Here is a 22,001-nt window from a genome sequence, read left to right on the forward strand (position 1 = left end):
CTTTGGACATTAAGTCAATTGTTTATGTTAAGACACAAGTTGCAGTTGGTTGGTTGTAAAGACGACAAGTGATGTTAATTCTTTTGCGATTTGATGTTACACTCGCTCACATATCAGTCGAGATATGTATTTGTTCTTCTAGGTTGCATTACATTTCATTCCCCTGCTAGAATCTTGATTGCCAGCGATGGAGGAGAACTGCATAAAGGCTGAAAGTGTTTTTTGGAGGCATTCTGGCGCATTCAGGCCTTACTTCTCTAGTCAAGAAATGATGTTTGGTGTTGTTTTGCAAAAAAAAAAAAAAAATAAATAAATAAATAAAAATCTTATAAATATTTATATAAACATTTGTATTTGTTCCATTATTCCGCAAACGAAGACAGACAATGTGATGGTGACTGCAATGGTGTGCTGGAAGTTTTTTTTGTGTGCTTTTTGCAAAGCGTGGGAAGTTCTCTTCAGAGTATTAATTTGGCATAGTTATATGAGTAGGATTGTTGAATAAGCACAAAATGTGTGTGTGTATCTGTACGTATGTATGTATGCATTTAATGTGTCAGTTTATAGTTTTGCATGATGTCGTACAAATCTGTGCATAATTGCGGTCTAAATAAATGCGTTGTGTGGTGCTAAATTATACAATTTCAGAAACACACAAACCCCTCTTGACATTGAAAATTCAAGTAGAAAATTATTTAAATTATGACAATTGAAATGGTGGAGGCGATGATGAAGGGGGTTAATCAAGTCTCGTAGTGGACAGATAATATCAACATAATAGGTCTGGTTGACAACTTCTTAATTTTAATAACAAAGAGAGAGAGAGCAAGAGGGAGAAGTAGTAAAGCAGAGAAAAATTAAAGGTATTTTCATTTATTTTAATTTTTATTAAATTTCAAAAATTTCCCTACAAATTTCAAATTTACAAAGAAATCGCTAAATAAAAATTTCCGATTTAGGATTTTTTCGAATTTTTTGAAAAGTTATCGCTCAATTTTCTCAGTTTCTTTTTAGTGGGGTTTAAATGTAGAGTTGGGGGTTTCAAACTTCTTCAATGTACAGGGTGAGATAAAAAAACTGCAACAAAGTCAAACACCATCATTTTTACGTCTTTTTTAAATTTTATTGAATGAAAGCAAAAAATATAGGAAATAGCATCAAATTTTAGAATAAGTTTAGATTTGTTCGAATTCGTCACCTTTGGTATGAATTATGGCCTTCAAACGGTCAATAAACCGTCACACGCTGCCCAAATGTTGCTCTACGGTATTTTGGCCCATTCCCGGCGAAGCGCTTGCTGCAGGTGATCGACACTTTGGCAGTTTTTAGTGCCAACCTTGCTTTCCAGTCTCAATAATCCAACGGATTGGTATTCGGAGATTTTGTTGGCCATTGTGCGCTGAAAATGAAGCGAGGAACCTCATTTTGTAACCATTCTTTGGTGGCGCGTGTTGAGTTGAGAGTCCTGTTGGAATGTCCAAGATCAGTGGCCAAAATGTTTGCGTGCCCAAGGCTTTAATACACCCTCCAGAATATTTTCGCGATAATATTCGGCATTTATGCTGATGCCACGGTCGCTTAATACGAGCGGAGAGTGACCATCGGCTTTTATGGCGGCCCACACCATCATCATGGCCAGCGCTTGAGTTCTGGTGGCCAACCGAAGGTGCACATTTTCAGCTGACCTCTTTGACAAGTAAATACGATCATTTTGTTTGTTTACAAACTGCTGGACAACAAATGTTTTCTCATCGGAGACGGAGAAAACCAAATTCGGCAGCTCACCACTTTCGGCCAAGCGAAGCAACTCTTAAGCTCTTCCATAACGAATAACTTTTTTTCTGAAAATTCTCACCAAAATGCATTGGTACGCTTCTAAACATTGCTGAGAGCTTTCACTGGAACAATTTTAACAGCTTTCAGATGAGTGGCTTGGAAATGACAACAGTCTGAAGTTTGTTACATTTTTTTCATCTCACCCTGTAATTTTTTATTATGTTTTTATTTAGCAATTTCATTGTAAATTTGAAAATTTGTACGGAAAATTTTGAAATTTGATAAAATTTAAAATAAATAAAAATACGTTTAACTTTTTTCTGCTTTTTAACCCTTTCTGAACGGAAAAAAATCACATTGGTTTGTGTCTTTGATAATTAAATTTATATTGACGGACATAGACGAAACGGCAAAATCTTGAATCTTCAAACTGCACGAGGGTCAGTATTGGTATGGTACGAAAAGTTCCAAAAGGTACTAAATGTGGTACGCTTTGTATTTGAAGAACCAGTAGAGCTAGAACTCTTAACTCTGAGGGTTACTGATGGATGTATTAAAGGGTTATTAGAAATTCAAAGTATAAGTGTACGAAAAAGATTATAGTTGACATATGGAGTTTGATATTGAGATCTTTGTTGATGTCTGGCGTTAAGATATGGAGATGATTGTTCGAAAAGTACTCACTGGTGATGATGGAGGTATAGGGCTGGAGTCCCTAAATTTCATATGGAAGTCTCTGTTTATATTTGTGATTGAGGGGTGGGTTTGGAAATGCGTTCTATTTTTTTTACGAAAAGTACTAAATAGTACCAAAATTTGGTATTGAGCGAAGGGATTAAGATTTAATTTACTTTAATTTAGTATTGGGTTAAGATATAGGGCTGGAATCTTCAAATTTGATATTGAGATAGATAGATAGATAGAGAATAGTTGTATACGAAATACTAAATTCGGTATTGGGTGAAGGAATGAAGATGGAATCCCGAAATTTGATGTTGAGATCTAGGGTATACATATGGAGACGGTGAAATAGTTTTGGCCAGCGAACTTGGATGTGGGTCCATTGTGCAGTGGTTTTACCAATATCCTTCTCGGAAAACTTCAAAATGAAAGATTTTGAAGACTTTTTGGTAATATGGAAATATATGAAAATATATAGAAGCTTGAAAGTCTGAAAATTTAGAACGATGTATGTAGTTTTGATTAAAAATGTTTTTTGAGTACCAAAAACTTGGAACTCTTGACGCGAATCTAAAAATGTAAATCAAAGAAGCAAGTGCTTTTTTCACTCATTGATCATTAGACGTGGATTTCTTCTATATTTCCCATTAAAATCTATCAACGGTACATCAATTTGAGACGTCTGTTACTTAAACACTTCGTCCATTAGTAGTAAAAAGGGTCAGTTATTTTCGTAAGCGATAATTTAAATCTTAATGACATTCTAACAGAACTGAAAATTTCGAAACTGAAATTTCGTGGTATTAGTAAGTTTTTCTAAAAGTCAATGGCCTCCCAAATCCTCTATTACCCAAAACACACAGAAAACTTATGCCTATGAAAAAGTTTATAATGCGTCTTCAAACAAAAGGTTATTTAAGAATTGAATTCGATGACAATTACCAAAAACCACTAATGACAAGGGAAAGTCCACAAATGGCAATAAACTTTGTATGGACGTCGGTACTATGTAAATAATCAATTTTCTTTGGCTCATGCTAGACATGCCAGCCAACTAATGCCGGGGAACGGTAATTGCGGTGAATTCAACACCCCAAAGGCGGTCAAATGTTCAATAATTGTGAATGCCAACAAAACAAAGTCAAAGAAAGGTATGCATGTATGTATGAGTATGTGTACCTAAAAAAAATACACAAACATGTCACATATATTTTTTCTAAATTAATAATTCATAAAGACGTGTACACGGGCCAAGCACATTTTTTTGGAAGAAATAAGTTGTTACGTTTACCAAATGTTTCCAAAGGCCGGGTCATTACATGAAATGCCTCCCACAAAAAAGGCAAAGATAGGCAATATATCGTCATATGAAATCAAAAAAGGCGTAAGTTACAAAAAATTCAAAATCGACTTTTTGATTGATTACTATGTAATGCATCAAAATACACGTACCTGCTAAGTTTTACAGTCGTACGACTAAAAACGAACATTTTATTAACAAAATTCTAAAAGCCGTAACTGCAAGCGCAAACATTTCATAAACCAAACAGGTAACTTACGCCTTTTTAAAAAAAATAACTACCGCAAGTGAAGAAATAGAATAGAAAAGAAACAGACAAAAGAAGAGAAGCATGCCATGGGTTTTTAAAAACAGTTAGTTTTTGTTTTATTGTTTTTGTATTAGAGATCTTTCTGTTTTTGGTATTTCTGCATTTTTGGTTAGCAGTTAGTCTTTCTTTCATTGTGTTTCTAATAAAAACTATTTCATAAAGCAACTGCTTGCTTTTTCAAAGTTAAATAAAAAATCTCGATTAAAGTGCATTAATTTAATATGGAAATTGAAACAAATTTAAATATGTTAGTTAAGGACAGAAAAACAAATCAAAAACATTTAAATGCTAAAGACCGAATGACTGGTAAAATGTATACAGGCCTCAATAAAGGAATTGTGTGTGTAAAAAATCCTCGAATAATGGGAAAAATATGTCAATCTAAATTTTGTGAAAAGAGCTCATTGCGTCATTGCTCCCACTTTGCTGAAAATATACGCCAACAAATATTTGATCGATTTTGGAATATGACGTGGGGAGAAAAAAAGGTGTATGTAAGAAGTCACGTGGTCGTTTCTGAAAAAGCACGTAATGAGAACATTATTTCAAGGCGATCGCTTTCCAAACGTTATTATTTGCAAGCTAAGACAACACGTATCCAAGTCTGCCAGAAAATGTTTACGTCAACTCTTGGAATAACTGAAAAAACTGTAAGAAATTGGGTAGATGAAATCTTTTTAAACAGGGAACAACCGGATTTAGCTATTCCGAGAAGAAATACCTCGATTAAAGATAAAAAATACGAGAAGCGTCATAACTTTTTAAAAAATTGGTTAAATGATATTCCGAAACTTGAATCCCATTACCGAAGGCAGTACACCAAGAAACTTTATTTGCAAACAGATTTAAGATCATACAGCCAAATTTATAAATTATATTGTGAAGAATGCATTAAAAATAGCGATGATGAAGTTTCTGCAGTATCGTATCCAAAGTTTATGCTTACAGTAAAAGAACAAAATATTACATTATTTAAACCAAGGAATGACATGTGTAATACTTGTGTATCATATGAGGCAAGAAACATAACTGAGGATCAATATATCAGTCATAGATTAGAAGTTGATGAAATGCGAGATGAAAAAGCAAACGATATCGAAAATGCAAAGTCTGGTCTTTGCTTATTATTATGCATGGATATGCAAGCCGTAAAATTGATTCCTCAAACAAACGCAAGTGCTTCATATTATAAAATGAAATTGCAGGTACACAACTTTACTATTTATAATATCATCAGCCATGAATCTGACAATTATATCTGGGATGAATCTGAAGGGAATTTGGTAGCGTCTACTTTCACAACATGTATTATAAAACACTTAAAAAAATGTATACTTCAGTCACCAGATATTAACCATATTATAATATATTCGGATGGATGCTTTTATCAAAACCGCAATATCATATTGTCAAACGCATTACTATCCCTGTGTATTGAAAAAAACCTAACAATTGAGCAAAAATATTTAATAGTTGGACACACCCAAATGGAATGTGATTCAACTCATTCGATAATCCAAAGAAAAATAAACAATAAAAAAATTAATCTTCCTTCTCAATTCGTTGAATATGTAAACGATTCCCGTAAGTCTCCATTTCCACTCAACACCCATCATCTTACCCATTCATATTTTCTGGATTATGATTCTGTTCCTAAGCTTTACTCTTCCATTCGTCCAGGTAAAATTGTGATAATAAATATTTATGACCTGTTAATACAATCAAAAATATTTTACAGGAAAAAAAGCTGGAGATCCCACCGTTAACATGATTCGAGCATTGGGATACGATACGTCTGGAACTATTTACTTTAAAACAAACATTAAAGAGGAATATGCAATTCTTCCAAACCGAAAAGAAAAAGATACTTATAAAAACGAACCTGCTCCATTACATTCTCAGAGACTAAAAATTTCTAAAAAAAAGTGGGAACATCTCCAGGATCTTAAATCCTTCATACCAGAAGATTGCCATGATTTTTATACAAATTTGCCCTATGAAATTTAGCAATCAAACACTATCCTATACTATATTCTAATTTTTATCTATTTATGATATGAAATCTTTTTACTTTAAATGTTGTTTTTTTTTTGCTGAATTACTTTTTATGTTTTTTGTTTACTATAAGTATGTTAATAAAAAACAAAATAAAATAGTGAATCTAATTAATGAAGAACATTGGAAAACACTTCCTACATCGTAGCTAAATTGTTTTTATTGTAACTTACGCCCTTTTCGGATTCAGAAAATCTAATCCTCAAAAGGCGTAAGTTTCATAGCTCTGCAAATAATACAAAAATTCAAATTTTTTCTTCAAGTACTAATTCGATAGTGACAACTAAGCTTAACCTACAAAAATTTTGAAACAATTTTGTGTATTATCCATTTTCGGAAGTTTTTTGCTTCTCCTCTAAAATTTTTGAAATGTAAGTTACGCCTTTTTTGATTTCATATGACGATATTCTCTTGGCATATAGGCAAGTGAGAAAGTGTGTGTGAGTTGGGCGGTCATGTGCATGTAAAATGTGATGCGGTGTTTACCTCACACTGAGAATGCCAAGATAGAAAATGCCAAACGTTCATCTGTACGAAAAATGTGACGACAAAAACCAAAACAGTCCCACTCACATTCCCAACCCCTCTCCCCCAAATGCCAAACAAATGGTTGCATAGAATGAAAAGAAAAATCTGTACAGTGGGACGAAAAAGCACATATATTGAAAACTAAAACAAATCAATGGGGTTTATTAGAATTGGAATGGGGGAGTCTTCGATGAACTTTATTGGCAACGAGCTGAACATAAATTCTTTATTACCGACAAGCTTTAGGCAAGCTGTATCAATGAAAAAATTGATTCTGAAATCTTTCAGCAGCCTCTTTAATTTCGGCATATAGTCTAGAGTATTTTGCACGGATTTTATTCATTTTTCAAAAAAAAAAAAAAAAAAAAAAAAATGGTTAAAAAGTATTTGTTATTTTTACCAACAGATGTGAACCCTCAGCCTACAGGATGAGATGAAACCAGTAAAGAAAGTCTTAAAGTCGGGCGGGCCGACTTTATGATACCCTACACCACTTTAATAATTTAGTAGAGCTCCGCATAACAATAAAAAGTTTTTTATGGGAGAATTCAATCATACACGCTATGATTATAATTATAATTTAAAGTTCAAAGGACTAAATATGCCGAAGCATTTGCATCTTTTAAATTCGGACTTGCATTGCCCATTTGGTGCACAATTAATATGAAATCGGATAACAATACATATGGGAGCTATATCCAAATCGAAAGCGATCTCAATAAAATTTGGCAAAGATATTTCTGAGCTGTATTTCATATATTTCCCTGAATATCGTTGTTACGGAGTGCATATTACGGCTGTGGGTAACAAATATAACAAATCGGATGAACAGTATATATGGGAGCTATAGCTATATCTGAACCTATCTTCACCAAATTAGACATACTAGCTTCTAGACTTAATTCGGTCGTAAGTGCCAAATTTCATACCATTTGGGCAAATATTAGACGTTTGGTGCACAATCAAAGTTAAATCGGGCGAAGTTATATATGGGAGCTATATCCAAATCTGAACCGATCTCGGTAAAATTTATCAAATGTATTTCCGAGCTGTATTTGTTATATTTCCCCAAATATTGTTGTTACAGAGTGCATATTATGGCTGCGGAGGACAAAAATAACAAATCGGACGAACAATATATATATGGGAGCTATAGCTATATCTGAACAGATTTCAATCAAATTTGGCATAATTTTTTTCAGGTCCAATCTGATCGTACATGCTAAATTCTATACTATTCGGGCTGATATTACACGCTTGGTGCACAATAAATGGCAAATCGGACGAAGATATATATGGGAGCTATATCTAAATTTTGACCAATTATCTCCAATTTCAATAGGGTTCTTCATTGGGCCAAACAAATGATTTGTGCAAAATTTCATCTGAATAGGGCAATAAATGCGAACTGTACTTTGTTTACAAAAACACATGGACAGACGGACGGACGGACGGACATTCATAAATCGACTCAGATATTACACGCTTGGTGCACAATAAATGGCAAATCGGACGAAGATATATATGGGAGCTATATCTAAATTTTGACCAATTATCTCCAATTTCAATAGGGTTCTTCATTGGGCCAAACAAATGATTTGTGCAAAATTTCATCTGAATAGGGCAATAAATGCGAACTGTACTTTGTTTACAAAAATACATGGACAGACGGACGGACGGACGGACATTCATAAATCGACTCAGAATGTGATTCTATGCAGATCATCAAAAGGAACTATGGGTCTATCTCGTTTCCTTTTGCCTGTTACAAACAAATGCACAAATACATAATACCCTGACCACCTTGTGGTGTAGGGTATAAAAACTGCAAACAACTTCAGACTGCTGACATTTCTAAGCCACTCGTCCGACAGCTGTTAAAATTATTCCAATGACAGTCTATTATATTGTTTATAAGCGTACAAAAGCATTTTGGAAAAAAGTTATTCGTGATGGAATTCAAGCGTGATAGTGTGATTTCTTTATATTGGCTGCAAAACCACAAGTGGCTATCGTTAGAGCACTCCAGCATTTAAATGTGACTGAATCTGTTATGTCTCGTAATCGAAACCCGCGTCGCAGTGGCCGAAAAATGGCTCGTGAGCTGAACATATCGCAATATTCCATTCGGCAAATATTGAAAAATGAGCCCGGGGTAAAGCCATTGAAATTCCAAAAAGTGCAAGAACTTACATCGCAACGGAAAGAAAATAGACTCAAAAGCGCTAAAGAGATGCTTCGCTTGGCCGAGGCGGAAAGTGGTGAACTGTCGAATTTGCTTTTCTCTGATGAGAAAACATTCGTTGCCGTTGTCCAGCAGTTTGTAAACAAACAAAATTATCGTCTTTACTTGCCAAAGAGGTCAGCTGAAAATGTGCACCTTCGGTTGGCCAACAAAACTCAAATCTCAAGCTGGCCATGGTGATGGTGTGGGCCGCCCAGAACAGCCGATCGTCGCTCTCCGCTCGTATTAATCGACCGTGGCATCAGAATAAATGCCAAATATTATCCCGAAAATATTCTGGAGGGTATATTAAAGCCTTGGGTACGCAAACATTTTGGCCGCAAACTTTGGACATACCAACAGGACTCAGCAACATCGCACTCAGCAGGCGCCACCCAAGAATTATTACTGGAATGAGGTTCCTCGCTTCATTTCCAGCGCACAATGGCCAACAAAATCTCCGGATACCAATGGAATACTGTGTCTGGAGTATTTTAGAAAGCATGGTTGGCAATAAAAAATAACCAAAGTGTCGATCACTTCAGACAAGCCAAATGGGCCAAAATACCGCAGAGCAAAATTCGGGCAGCGTGTGACGGTTTCATTGGCCGTTTGCGGACCATAATTCGTGCCAAAGGTGACCAATTCGAACAAATCGAAACTTATTCTAATTTTTATACCCTACAACACTATGTGTTGGGGGTATTATATGTTTGATTGGGCCAAAAAATAATGTAACACCTCGAAATATTGGTTTCCCACACAGGAAAATATATATGGATCTTCTTATCTCGCCGAGCTGAGTCAATCTAGCTATGTATGTCCGTCCGTCCGTCTGTCCATGTTAATTTGTAATCACTCTACAGGTCGCAATTATGGTCCGATCTTCACGAAATTTAGAATGGAGGTGGGACTAGGTACCCTATTTCTTTTGGAGATAAATCTAGGTGTTGAAATGGACCAAAAACTGTAAAATTTCCTGATTTTGCAGCTGCTTTACAGGTCGCAATTATAGACCAATCGAAGCGGAAGTTGACATGGTTCTAGAGCTTAGGGCTGGGCAGAAGCCTTCCAATTTTGATGGTCATCGGGTAAAATTTAGTGGGTGAAATAGGCCATAACATTTGTGTTAAATAAAAATCAAAATTTCCATTAAACCGCGAATATTTTTAATCCCGGCGAAATCTCAAATAGACGAACATGTCAGTACTGACCGTTACCTAGGATGCCGATAGTAAATATATATCGGATATATATAGCGAAATATATACAAGGGAAGGAAGTGGATGTTAGTTAGAATGCTTATATCTTAAGAATGGGTGGACCGATTTTGACAAATTTTATCAATTCGGAATTTCCTCTAACAAAATCGCAGAAAAATATGCCAATATTGATGTTAATATAGATTTTGTAGTATTTTGTGACATTATTTTTATTTTTTTCATATTTTTTCTCACAGGCGATTTTTTCAATTTCACTTAAAATATTTTGTAAATTTTTTTAACCTTACAACACAGGTTGGGGTTATATTCAGAAGGGCTAGGCCTATTGTTTTCAAAGATGTCCGCAATGTATTAGGGGTTGAAATGGTTGAAATGGACCAACAACTAAAAATTTTCCTGGGTTTGCAGCCGTTATAAAGGTCACAAATTAGGACAGCGGGTACAATGGACCACTAATTTTGTATGAAAAAATACCAGCATTACTTACAGGCGATATCCGAAATACACAAAAGGCGATCTTCTGGCTTTTTTTAAGCTGACATATTGCAGTGTTGTAGGGTATAACGTAGTCGGCCATGCACGACTATAGCCTTTGCTTACTTTTTTTTTTGCTTTCATTCCATAAAATTTAAAAAAAATGTAAAAATTATGGCGTTTGACTGTGTTACAGTTTTTTTATCTCACCCTGTATAACAAATTTAGTACCATTTAGTACTTTTTTAAATATCAATCCTAAACACTAGCAGAGACCCCAGCCTCAAAATGTCAAAATTCCAGCCCTATCCGTTTAACCAAATTCAAATTCTACCAAATCTAGTACCATTTAGTGCAGCTTGAACAATTAGTACAAATTTCCAAATGGACCGTCTTATATCTCCAACACAATTCTTATACCAAATGTGAAGATCTTAGCTCTATCCGTTTACATAAATGGTACCAAAATGTTCAAATATTTCGAATTTCAAAAAAAAAAAACGTTTAGTACATCAATCCTACATCCCATCAGCGACACTCATTCCCAATTTCAGAATTCAGTACACTTATTGTTCGGATTTCCAAAAACGCAGCCCTATTTCACCTATGTACACCAATATTGATCTACATGCACATTTTCTAGGCTCTAGCTTCAGCTGTTTCTTCTGGACGTTGATGATGCAGAGACGACGATTGTTTACAGACTTTATTCAGTTCCACCCTGAAGACATGGAACCCATGGTACAATAAAAAGCTAGGGTAGAGCCACCAAGACGCGTACATTGCGAGACGCGCATTAAAGCTATTCGCCAGTTTTACCATGGAATTGAAAGATAGAACTGTCTCGATCATATTTTTGAAAGAAAATCCAGGCATTTCATTCATTTTTCCCGCTGTATATCTGGTTCTAAAAATAAGGAAAAATATTGAATAAATTAAAACAAATTGTTACATGCAAATTTGACAGGAAGCGGGCATAGCCTCAGGGCTGTATTTCTGTAGTTTTACGAAGCAGTTCTAACTCCTTATTGTACCATGATGGAACCTTGTGAAGTCCCTTCATCTCGCCTATAATTTGAGTCTTAATGCAGTGCCTATAAATCTCGTCTAGGGAGTTTCTCTCTGCGGGTTCTTTCTAGCTCGCCAAAGCAATTCAGAGGCTCTTAAATTCAGCTTGTCTAAAAAAGGTGATTTTTAATGACTCCCACCATCTCACCTTTGAAGACTCCCTGCCTCCAGTTGTTCTCAACAAACTCACTTCAGTTTTGTAGGAATTTCGACTTAATGTGAGTCTGTAATATTACATTTCAGCTGATTCGGTTCGAATTTTTTAGCTGAAACATTCAATCATCAAATATTTTAAGGAAAAGTTGCTCATATAGGGGAATATAAACGTAAACCTTTAAAGACAATATTCAATACAAATATCTCTAGTCGTAATACCCTTTATTGTGCCAAATTTCTTCTTTAAAGACTCCCTTCAATCCTTTGTCTGCCCACTGATTCCAACATTCTAAAAGATTTTCAAAATACAAAATTTAATATCCAATTTAACCCACTGTTGTTCGCTGCTTTGCTTTGAGGCACAGACATTGGGACACCGACACTTAAACTCATCAAGCAATTAGTAAAACGGATGGAAAGAATACATCTCCCCAGGTACGTGCCTACGTCTGCCAAAAGAGGAAAGAACAAAAAAGCAAAAATTTGGTTGGTTATGGTAAAAGCAATGTCTAGCGTGGATAGAAAAAGGTAAATAGATTGGCCACAAGGGGCGGAAAATATCACCATTAGAGATGGTTACACAAAAATTATTTGAGTCGAAAAAAAGAAAAGAACGACAAACATAAAATGTAAATATTACGGTATGTTTTCCCCAAAAAACAGGGACCGAAATAAAAATGAAAAACATGCAAAGGGGACGAAGGAGGATGCAGAGTTGAAAGATTTTTGGTACACTGTAGGCAAAGATATCACGTCCTGGCATGATAGTAACAAAGCCATAAAATGTCCTCCCACAATATATGCTGTCCCAACCTGTAATTGTATTGGAATTTGAGAGGTAGTTTTGTATATGATAATGGAGGAATGAAACAAAAACTAGTATAAAAAATTAATATGGAAGGACCCCAAGGTCAGGATAAACATAAATGGAAAAAGGTTAAATTGATTCTCAAAAATGATATTTTCTCTGGCCTAGACGGATACTTGAGATGTTCACAGGGCCAACTCTCTTCTCTCCAATTTGTTGGTATAGTGCAATTCAGCATTTTCCATGCAGTTTCCCTACCGCCAACACCACTCTGGTTATTCGTCCTCGTCGGGAAATTGTGTAATTTTCCTATTAATTTAATTTAATTAATTAATTTAATTTAAATTAATTTAAAAATACGTTGATTTATCCAAAAAATGGTAAAAATCATTAATATTAAAAAAAACTATTTTTCAATTAACCCCTTGCGCACCAACACAAAATACAAGTGACTTGTGTCTTTGCATTTATATTTTAAAATTTATCTTCACGGGCATCTTCAGACTGCTGTCATTTCTAGGCCTCTCGTTCGACAGCTGTAAAAATTATTTCAGTGACAGTTCATTATATTGTTTACAAGCACACAAAAGCATTTTGGTGAGAATTATCCAGAAAAAAAGTTATTCGTGATGGAAATCAAGCGTGATAGTGTGATTTCTTTATATTTGGCTGGAAAACCACAAGTGACTATCGTTAGAACACTCCAGCATTTAAATGTGAATAAATCTGTCTGTGTCTCGTGCCATCGCTCGTTATTGTGATACTGATACTGGTAGCGTAGCCGGACAACGAAGTCAAGGAAGTGGACGGAAGAAAACAGCAACATCAGCAGACATGGTTCGAAAAGTAAAGAAGCGACTTGATCGAAATCCGCGTCGCTGTGGCCGAAAAATGGCTTGTGAGTTGAACATATCGCAATATTCCATTCGGCAAATATTGGAAAATGAGCTCGGGGTAAAGCCATTGAAATTCCAAAAAGTGCAAGAACTTACACCGCAACAGAAAGAAAATAGGCTCAAAAGAGCTGAAGAATTGCTTCGCTTGGCCGAAAGTGGTGAACTGCCGAATTTGGTTTACTCCGCTCCGATGAGAAAACATTCGTTGTCTTTGTCCAGCAGTTTGTAAACAAACAAAATGATCGTGTTTGCTTGTCGAAGAGGTCAGCTGAAAATATACACCTTCGGTTGGACACCAGAACTCAAGCCTCAAGCCGGCCATGGTGATGGTGTGGGCCGCCCACAACAGCCGATGGTCGCATAAATTCCGAATATTATCGCGAAAATATTCTATAGGGTGTATAAAAGCCTTGGGCACGAAAACATTTTGCCCGCAAACCTTGGACATACCAACAGGACTCAGCACCATTGCACTCAGCAGGCGCCACCCAAGAATGGTTACTGGAATGAGGTTCCTCGCTTCATTTCCAGCACACAAGAATAATTGCCGAATATTATCGCGAAAATATTCTGGAGGGTGTATTAAAGCCTTGGGCATGCAAACAATTTGGCCTGAGACCTTGGACATTCCAACAGGACTCAGCACCATAGCACTCAGCACGCGCCACCCAAGAATTGTTACAAAATGAGGAATGGCTACTAAAATCTCCGGATACCAATCCGTTGGACTATTGTGTCTGGAATATTTTGAAAAGCAAGATTGGCACTAAAAACTACCAAAATTTCGATCACCTCAAGCAAGCGGGAATGGGCCAAAATACCGCAAAGCAACATTCGGGCAGCATGTGACGGTTTTATTGGCTGTTTGAAGGCCCTAATTCGTGCCAAAGGTGACCAATTCGAACAAATCTAAACTCATTCTAAAATTTGATGCTATTCCCGACATTTTTTGCTTTCATTCAATCAAATTTAAAAAAAAAATGTAAAAATTATGGTATTTGACTTTGCTGCAGTTTTTTTATCTCACCCTGTACATACGCAATTACAGGATTAATGCCATCCTCGGAGTCCACCCCTCCTCCACCCCAGCTGAAGAACGTCAGCTACGTAGACAAACCATCGTAGTTGTGGATGGTGGAGTCGTCTCAATTCGTATTGGGCACGAATTGACGATGATGTGCGTGACGTCAGCCCGGCGTGTGATGCAGGCCTGCACAATACGCTTCACATCTTTTATTGCACTGCCAAACCTACCCAACTGACTCGAGAAGATCTCTGGTTACAGCCCATTAAGGTAACCGATTTTTTAAACCTAGAGCTCGAACATCTGCATGTATTACTGCTACACCAACAATAAATTTTAACATATTTGTTAGAAAGAATTAGCTTTTTTCGCTGATACCAAGACTTCTCATGCCGTATTTTGAGTGATATTTTCTATAGTTCAAGTCATCAAATAAGTCGATTTTTCTACAGAGCTTTAAATGCCGAAATTCCTCCGAAAATTTTACGATCAGCAGACGCCTTGGACCTTGTAAACATTTGCATCTTTCCAGCCTCTTAAATCGCCACCAAATAAACAAACAAACACAACATCTGTTTGTTCGACCGAAAAAAAATCTTTCACTCTATGTATCTACCAAAAGACATTGAATGAATGGGAATATACCACCTCCCAGCAGGTGACGTCCAAAGTGTTCCAATTTATTCGACCACAGCATATAATAAAAAAAAGAACATCATCGCTAGGCCCGAAAAGGGAGGTAGTTATATACATATATATAAAATGAACAAAAAATAATGAAACCACAAAGACATAACCCAAATAAAAGATGGAATTGCCAGTTTGTTTCTATTCACAATCTGTGGATGGAGGTCATAGGGTGGTGGTAGTAAAACAAAAAAGAACACCGCACACATAAACATGCCGACAAGTGCATAGATGCAGATACAGCAGATCTGAATCGATGGCGCAATACTTACTGCAGCGTCAGAAGTCTTTGGGCTGTGTCTACTGCCAAATGAAATGAAGATGTCATATCTACATAAATAATTTGCATTTTTTTCGTGTTAGCTGGTGGGGAGTTATGTCGTTAGGGTAGGTTCCAATGGTATTCTAATATGGAGGGGAATCTGCTGTTTTTTCTGTTTTGTTGCGGTCGCCAATTTTTCGCGTACATCATGAAATGGCATTTTTAATTGACCAATGTAGCCTAATTAAAATTTTAATTACAGATTTCATGCTGTTTTTTAGTTGCAATGGTTGTGGGAGGTATTCATTATCATTTGTGGTGTCTTTATGCATTCCTTATCTTTATTAGAGAATGTTCGAGAATAAAGCGTGTGAAATATATGTTATATTTTTTTTATAGGATTTGGGTACTTTTATACCCTCCACCATACTATGGAGGGTATATTAACTTTGTCATTTCGTTTGTAACTCCTCGAAATACTCATGTCAGACCCAACAAAGTGTATATATTCTAGATCAGCATAAAATTCTAAGTCGATTTAGCCCCGTCCGTCTGTTGTAATCACGCTATCTTTCGAACGAATTGAGATAGAAGGCTAAAATTTTCCACACGTGTTTATTTTTCCAGTAGGCAGGTTAAGTCCGTAAATGATTCATGTAGGTCCACGTTTTCATATAGCCCCCATATAACGGTACCTCCCGATATTCGGTATTTTGATGATTTTAGCGACATTATTCACCGGAATTGTTTCAACTTTGGTATTTGAAGTTCGAAATGGATGCTACAGCCTATGACAGAAAATTATCTGGGCAGGTCCACGTCTTCGTATAGCCCCCATATAACGGTACCTCCCTATATTCGGTATTTTGATGATATTAGCGACATTATTCACCGGAATTGTTTCAAATTACGTATTTAGAGTTCGTAATGGGAACTACAGTCTGTGACAGAAAAATATCTATGCAGGTCCAGGTCTTCGTATAGCCCCCATATAACGGTACCTCCCTATATTCGGTATTTTGATGATATTAGCGACATTATTCACCGGAATTGTTTCAAATTACGTATTTAGAGTTCGTTATGGGCATTACAGTCTGTGACAGAAAAATGTCTATGCAGGTCCAGGTCTTCGTATAGGCCCCATATATCAGTACCTCCCTATATTCGGTATTTTGACGAGTTTAGGTACAATACCCACCGAAATTGTTTGAGATATCGTATTTGACGTTAGTAATGGATGCTATAGCCTGTGATAGAAAATTGTCTATGCTGGTCCAGGTCTTCGCACAGCTCCGATATAATGGTACCTCCCTATATACGATATTTTGATGATTTTAGCTACATTATTCACCGTTTATTTCAAGTTTCGAATTTGAATATGGTAATGGCTAATGGCAAACAAGGCCTATGTAGGTCCACGTCGTATATACCCCAACATAACGGCAATTTGGTATTTTTAAAATTTAACAGAATTTTTTAAGGATTTTATCTTTTTTTAAATATCCAAATTCGTTCCAAATGGTGGAGGGTATTCAAAGTTTTGCCCGGCCGAACTTACTGCTTTTTAACTTGTTTCTTCTAATGACATCCTTTGAGAGCTTGAATTGACGTATACCCCCAATTTTGAGTTATGATTATTCAAACTGTTGACCCTTTATGGGGGAGGTTCAGAAGCAGTTGACCCTTATTTACCAATTCGTATGTGACCTAAGACTGTTATTACAGCGTGTCAGATTTGGACTATATCGACTGATTTCTATACTTTATACGAGATATGTGCCAATTTTTGAAAAATGTGGGAAAATACGTGATGTAACAGATATAGCGGACCGAAATATTCCATTTTCTTACTTCATCTAATACATATAAAAAAGTTGCAAAGAAACGCCGACGTGTTTTGTATGTTATGGAAGATACAAGTATTGAAAATTGTGGTGAGGTACCAGAAGTGGTTCGCAGATATACAGCATCTTCTCAACAGATCTTTTGTTAACAAAAATGCTTGTATGTGTGAAATTTGAGGAGAGCTGGATGCATATTTTGTTTTCTTTGAGGGTTTTGTTTTTTAAAATCTTGAACCCACTGTGGAAGAGGTACCAGAAGAAATGGTCTGATCTCTACCATCTGTATAACAGATCTTGTGTTGATGGAAATATTGAGATGTGCCAAGTCTGAATGGAATCGGATGTTAATTTCGCGTTTTATGACCTTCATGGATATTCAAAACTTAGACACTTTGGAGGAGGGACCAGAAGGAGTGGACCGACATTTCTAAGTTACACACCAGACCTTGGATTAATAAAAATATTGTGATCTGTATAATTTGAAGAGAATCAGATGCTTACTTTGGTTTTTATGATCGTTTTTGTCATTTAAAATTTCGACCCTTTGTAGAGGAGATTCCAGAAGGAATGTTCCGATCCCTACCATATTTATAACAGATCTTGTGTTTATGAAAATATTGAGATGTGGCAAGTCTGAATGGAATCGAATGTTAATTTCGTGTTTAATGAACTTCATGATTATTCAAAATGTTGACCCTTTGTGGGGGAGGTGCCAGAAGGAGTGGACCGATATTGCCCATCTGAACACCAGACCTTGATATTGAGATGTGTGAAATTTGAAGATAATCGGACTCTTATATCAAATTTAATAAGAGTTATAATTATTCAAAATGTTGACCCTTTGTGGGGGAGGTACTTGATGGAGTGGACCGATGTTGTCCATATTCGCACCTGACCAAGCCCTGATGCAAATATTAGGATTTGCAAATTTGGAGCAAAATCGGATTATCCTTCCCCTTTCTGTGCAATAAATTATTTTTGAAAATGTTGACAATTTGTGGGGGTGGTGCCAGAAGGAGTGGACCACCTCCGAACTCGATCTAAGTTTGACAATAAAATTACGATGTACCAATTTTGGACCAAATCGGATACTCTCTTTAAGAAGTATCATATGCCATCTTCGACTCCAAATGTCCTGAAACGAATTTGGTCCAAAGAGACCTAGGGTCTAAAACCGTCATTACGATGGTTTTGGTCGTATCAAATGTAATATACCCTCTGTAGCCACATGGCTTTATAATGTAGTATGTATTTTATACCCAATATGTGTTCTTTTTCGACATTTTAGGTGATTTTCAAAAAGTTTCGGTACAAAAATACCAATTCTCTTGTATTATTCCGGAACTGGTTTAAACAACACCATCATATTACCACTTTGGATATATATTTTCATAAGCTTTCAAATGACAGCGATTTTGTAGAAGTGCATAAATTCCAACTTTTTTGTCCGAACTTTCGGGTCGAAAAACTGGGAGTTTCCCTCATATTGTAGTGTATGCAGATGAAAATATTAGTTTGCCGTAATCAGGTTAAAAAACACCGAAAGTGGTTCCTTTTAAAGGGGAATATACCACAAAGGGGCCCACATTTAATACTTTTTTGGATTTGAAATTGTGATTTTAGATGTTGATTTGTTTATACAGGTGGCGCAAATCCTCCTCTCAGAAAATGTTATAAATTTGGCCCCTAACGTTTTAATAACAGCCGAAAACATCGGAATGTCTGTTAAGTACATATGTAGGTACAAAGTAAACTTCCGATTTTTTGGCTGCGATTAAGACTTTAGGGGCCATTCGTAAAATTTATAGCATTTTCTGATAGGAGGATTACTTTTACGCCGTGTTTGGATAAACACGATCTGATTTTACATAAAAATATCCCTGGAGTTGTTCCCAATTACATGTCTTAAAACATTAGAAATTTAAGTTATTATAGATACTGTAAGGACATTCATATGCCTATTTTTAACGCTAATTGTTGGATAGAAATTCATGCCAAAGGTCAGGTAGCAATTCCAAGCTTGGAATCCAAAAATGATTTGATAAGTTTGGACAAAAGAAATGTCAAGACACATCAAATGTTCCGATTAAAAAATCGACATTTTGCCGTTTACGTATACTGTTGAAATTAGAATCATAGGTGTTGCTGGAGATAAAGGCTTCACAGCCGGATTTTGCGTTTCAACAACATATATTTTGTGACTCCAGCCAAGTCTCTATCATGGCTTATGGTTCATTCACGGATAATTTTTAAAATATTAACACACCTAGCTCTTGGGCTTTACTTACAATAATGTAAAATTGTACTTGCAGAAGTTTCTAATATTCGGTCCATATATCGGAAAGTGTGGACCTCCAAGTTTTGTAAATTTCGTATATTTTCTCAAATTTTATTCTCATAGACGGGGTGCTATCGATATCATTTAAAACTCTTCACTTTCTCGCGTTTTATATTTCCAATTGTTTCCTGTATTCCTGAATACCACATGCAAACGTCGTACCACTCCCTCATTTGATAACGAAATCATATAATTTGCAAAAATATTTCAAAAAATTTCATCAAGACTTCTTTGCACACAACCAACATTCTGTTACATGTTAAGGTGACGTTGCGTTAACCCGTTGTCTATTTCTTATACCGTTCTTTCACTTGCAGAGAATTATTTCTTTTTTATTTTCTTATCAGATTTGTTTAATTTGCCTTTGTTATTGTTGTTATTTTGTTGTTGTTTCGTGTGTGTGTGTGCGTTTTTTTTTCTGATTACACTTGCTCTTTTCTCTTGTATTAAGAAGTAATCACTCATTCAACTCACTTTTCATGAAATAAATTGTCTACGTTGTTGTTTTTTTGTTTTTCTTTATTTCTCCTGGTTGATACACTTTCGAAAAAGAAGACTCTTTTTATTAACAAATTTTTGCACTTTTTATGAATATCAATTACACTTTTTCTCAATTGTTGTTTTTGGTATAAGTTGTTAATTATTTGTTTTATATGTCTTTTTTTGCAACACTTCCAAACGGCATACACCCGACACGACCTTTTACAACAATAAAATAATTTTGAAGACTGTCGTTTTTCAAGGGATATCTACGTCGACTTTCGACTCTAGGTGTTCAAAAGTCTACACACAGTCATTCAAAGCTGTCGGTTTATCAGTAAAATCGATTGTTTCAGTTGTTTGGGTAGTTTCAAGGTAGAAAAATGTAGGTAGACGCATCGACAATGAACTGTCAAATCAATTTTGGAACTGAAAATGTTGAATGAAAAATTATTTAAATTTGTAAAAATTGTTGAAAACGCGAATAATAATAACTTCCGTAAAACATATATGAATCTACTTATATTTGAAAAAACATGCAAAATGTTTTGACATACAATGTTCCCAAGCGTTGATGCATCTATCTGTATTCTTCTACCATGGGTAGGATGCGATATAAGCATCCAACTCTCTTCAAACATCCAAATATTTTTGCTAACGCAAGATTTGTTCTAAAAATGATATATATCTGCCATCCGCTTCTAGTACCTCCTCCACAAAGGGTCACAATTTCCAATACGTATATCTGCCATAACTTGCGAAACATGTCAGCGATTCTTTACAACGTGCTATATATAAATATTTCTCTCAACCAGAAATCGGATATCAATTTGTGATTTATCGAAATTTATGATTTCGCATAAAATTGGATCAAACTTATCGCACCTTGTATTTATTGTACTATGATTATTTACACAGTCGTTAGCTTTTGCATGCATCATACAACGTTGTTGTCTTAGATGAATCAGTATGGGTACCATCATAATAAAAGATAAAGTAGATACTTTATCTTTTTCGCTTGCAGTGTCATCTATTAGAAACATTCCAATTTAAATTTGCATCGTTGTTTATGTCTTTGCTAGAACAGCATCGAATACACAAACCTTCCATTGACGACTTCTATTTAAGCGGAATATTGTGTAATGCAACCTAATGCCTGTGAATTTTTATACCCTCCACCATAGTATGGAGGGTATATTAAGGTTGTCATTCCGTTTGTAATACCTCGAAATATACATTTTAGACCCTACAAAGTACATATATTCTTGATCGGCACAAAATTATATTTCGATTTAGCGATGCCCCTCCGTCTGTCTGTCCATCTGTGGAAATCACTCCAGCTTCCGAACGAAATGAAAAAGGTTGATAAAATTGTACTCAAATGTATCTTATGTCTCCAGGACTTCTGGTATTGAAAATGGGCCATATAGGTCCACGTTTTGATATGGTCTCTATATAATGGTACCTCCCTATTTTCGGTATTTTGGTGATTTAAGCGACATTACCCACCGAAAATGTTTCAAATTTGTTTTTTGAAATACTTAATGGATACTACAGCCGAAGACTGAAAATTGTCTGTACAGGTCCACGTCTTCGTATAGCCCCCATATAACGGCACCTCCCGATATTCGGTATTTTGATGATTTTAGCGACATTATTCATCGGCATTGTTTCAAATTTGGTATTTGAAGTTCGTAATGGATACTACAGCCTATGACAGATAATTGTCTGGGCAGGTCCACCCCTTCGTATAGCCCCCATATAACGGTACCTCCTTATATTCGATATTTTGATGATTTTAGCGACATTATTCACCGGAATTGTTTCAAATTTGTTATTTAAAGTTCGTAATAGATACTACAGCCTA

The 22,001-nt window shown here is 35.8% G+C and overlaps 1 protein-coding gene across 1 annotated transcript in view; it reads right to left on the bottom strand.

The window, feature by feature from the left end:
* Positions 1-20,372, bottom strand: part of LOC101900216 (inositol polyphosphate-4-phosphatase type I A) — a 37,423-nt gene extending 17,051 nt beyond the window's left edge. The window contains exon 1 of the mRNA XM_011295469.3: positions 20,129-20,372. The gene's annotated coding sequence lies outside the window, so the exon portion shown is untranslated. The remainder of the gene's footprint in view (positions 1-20,128) is intronic.
* Positions 20,373-22,001: the final 1,629 nt, after the last annotated feature.

The sequence above is a fragment of the Musca domestica genome, unplaced genomic scaffold, assembly GCF_030504385.1.
Source record: "Musca domestica strain aabys unplaced genomic scaffold, Musca_domestica.polishedcontigs.V.1.1 2, whole genome shotgun sequence".
Classification (NCBI taxonomy): domain Eukaryota; kingdom Metazoa; phylum Arthropoda; class Insecta; order Diptera; family Muscidae; genus Musca; species Musca domestica.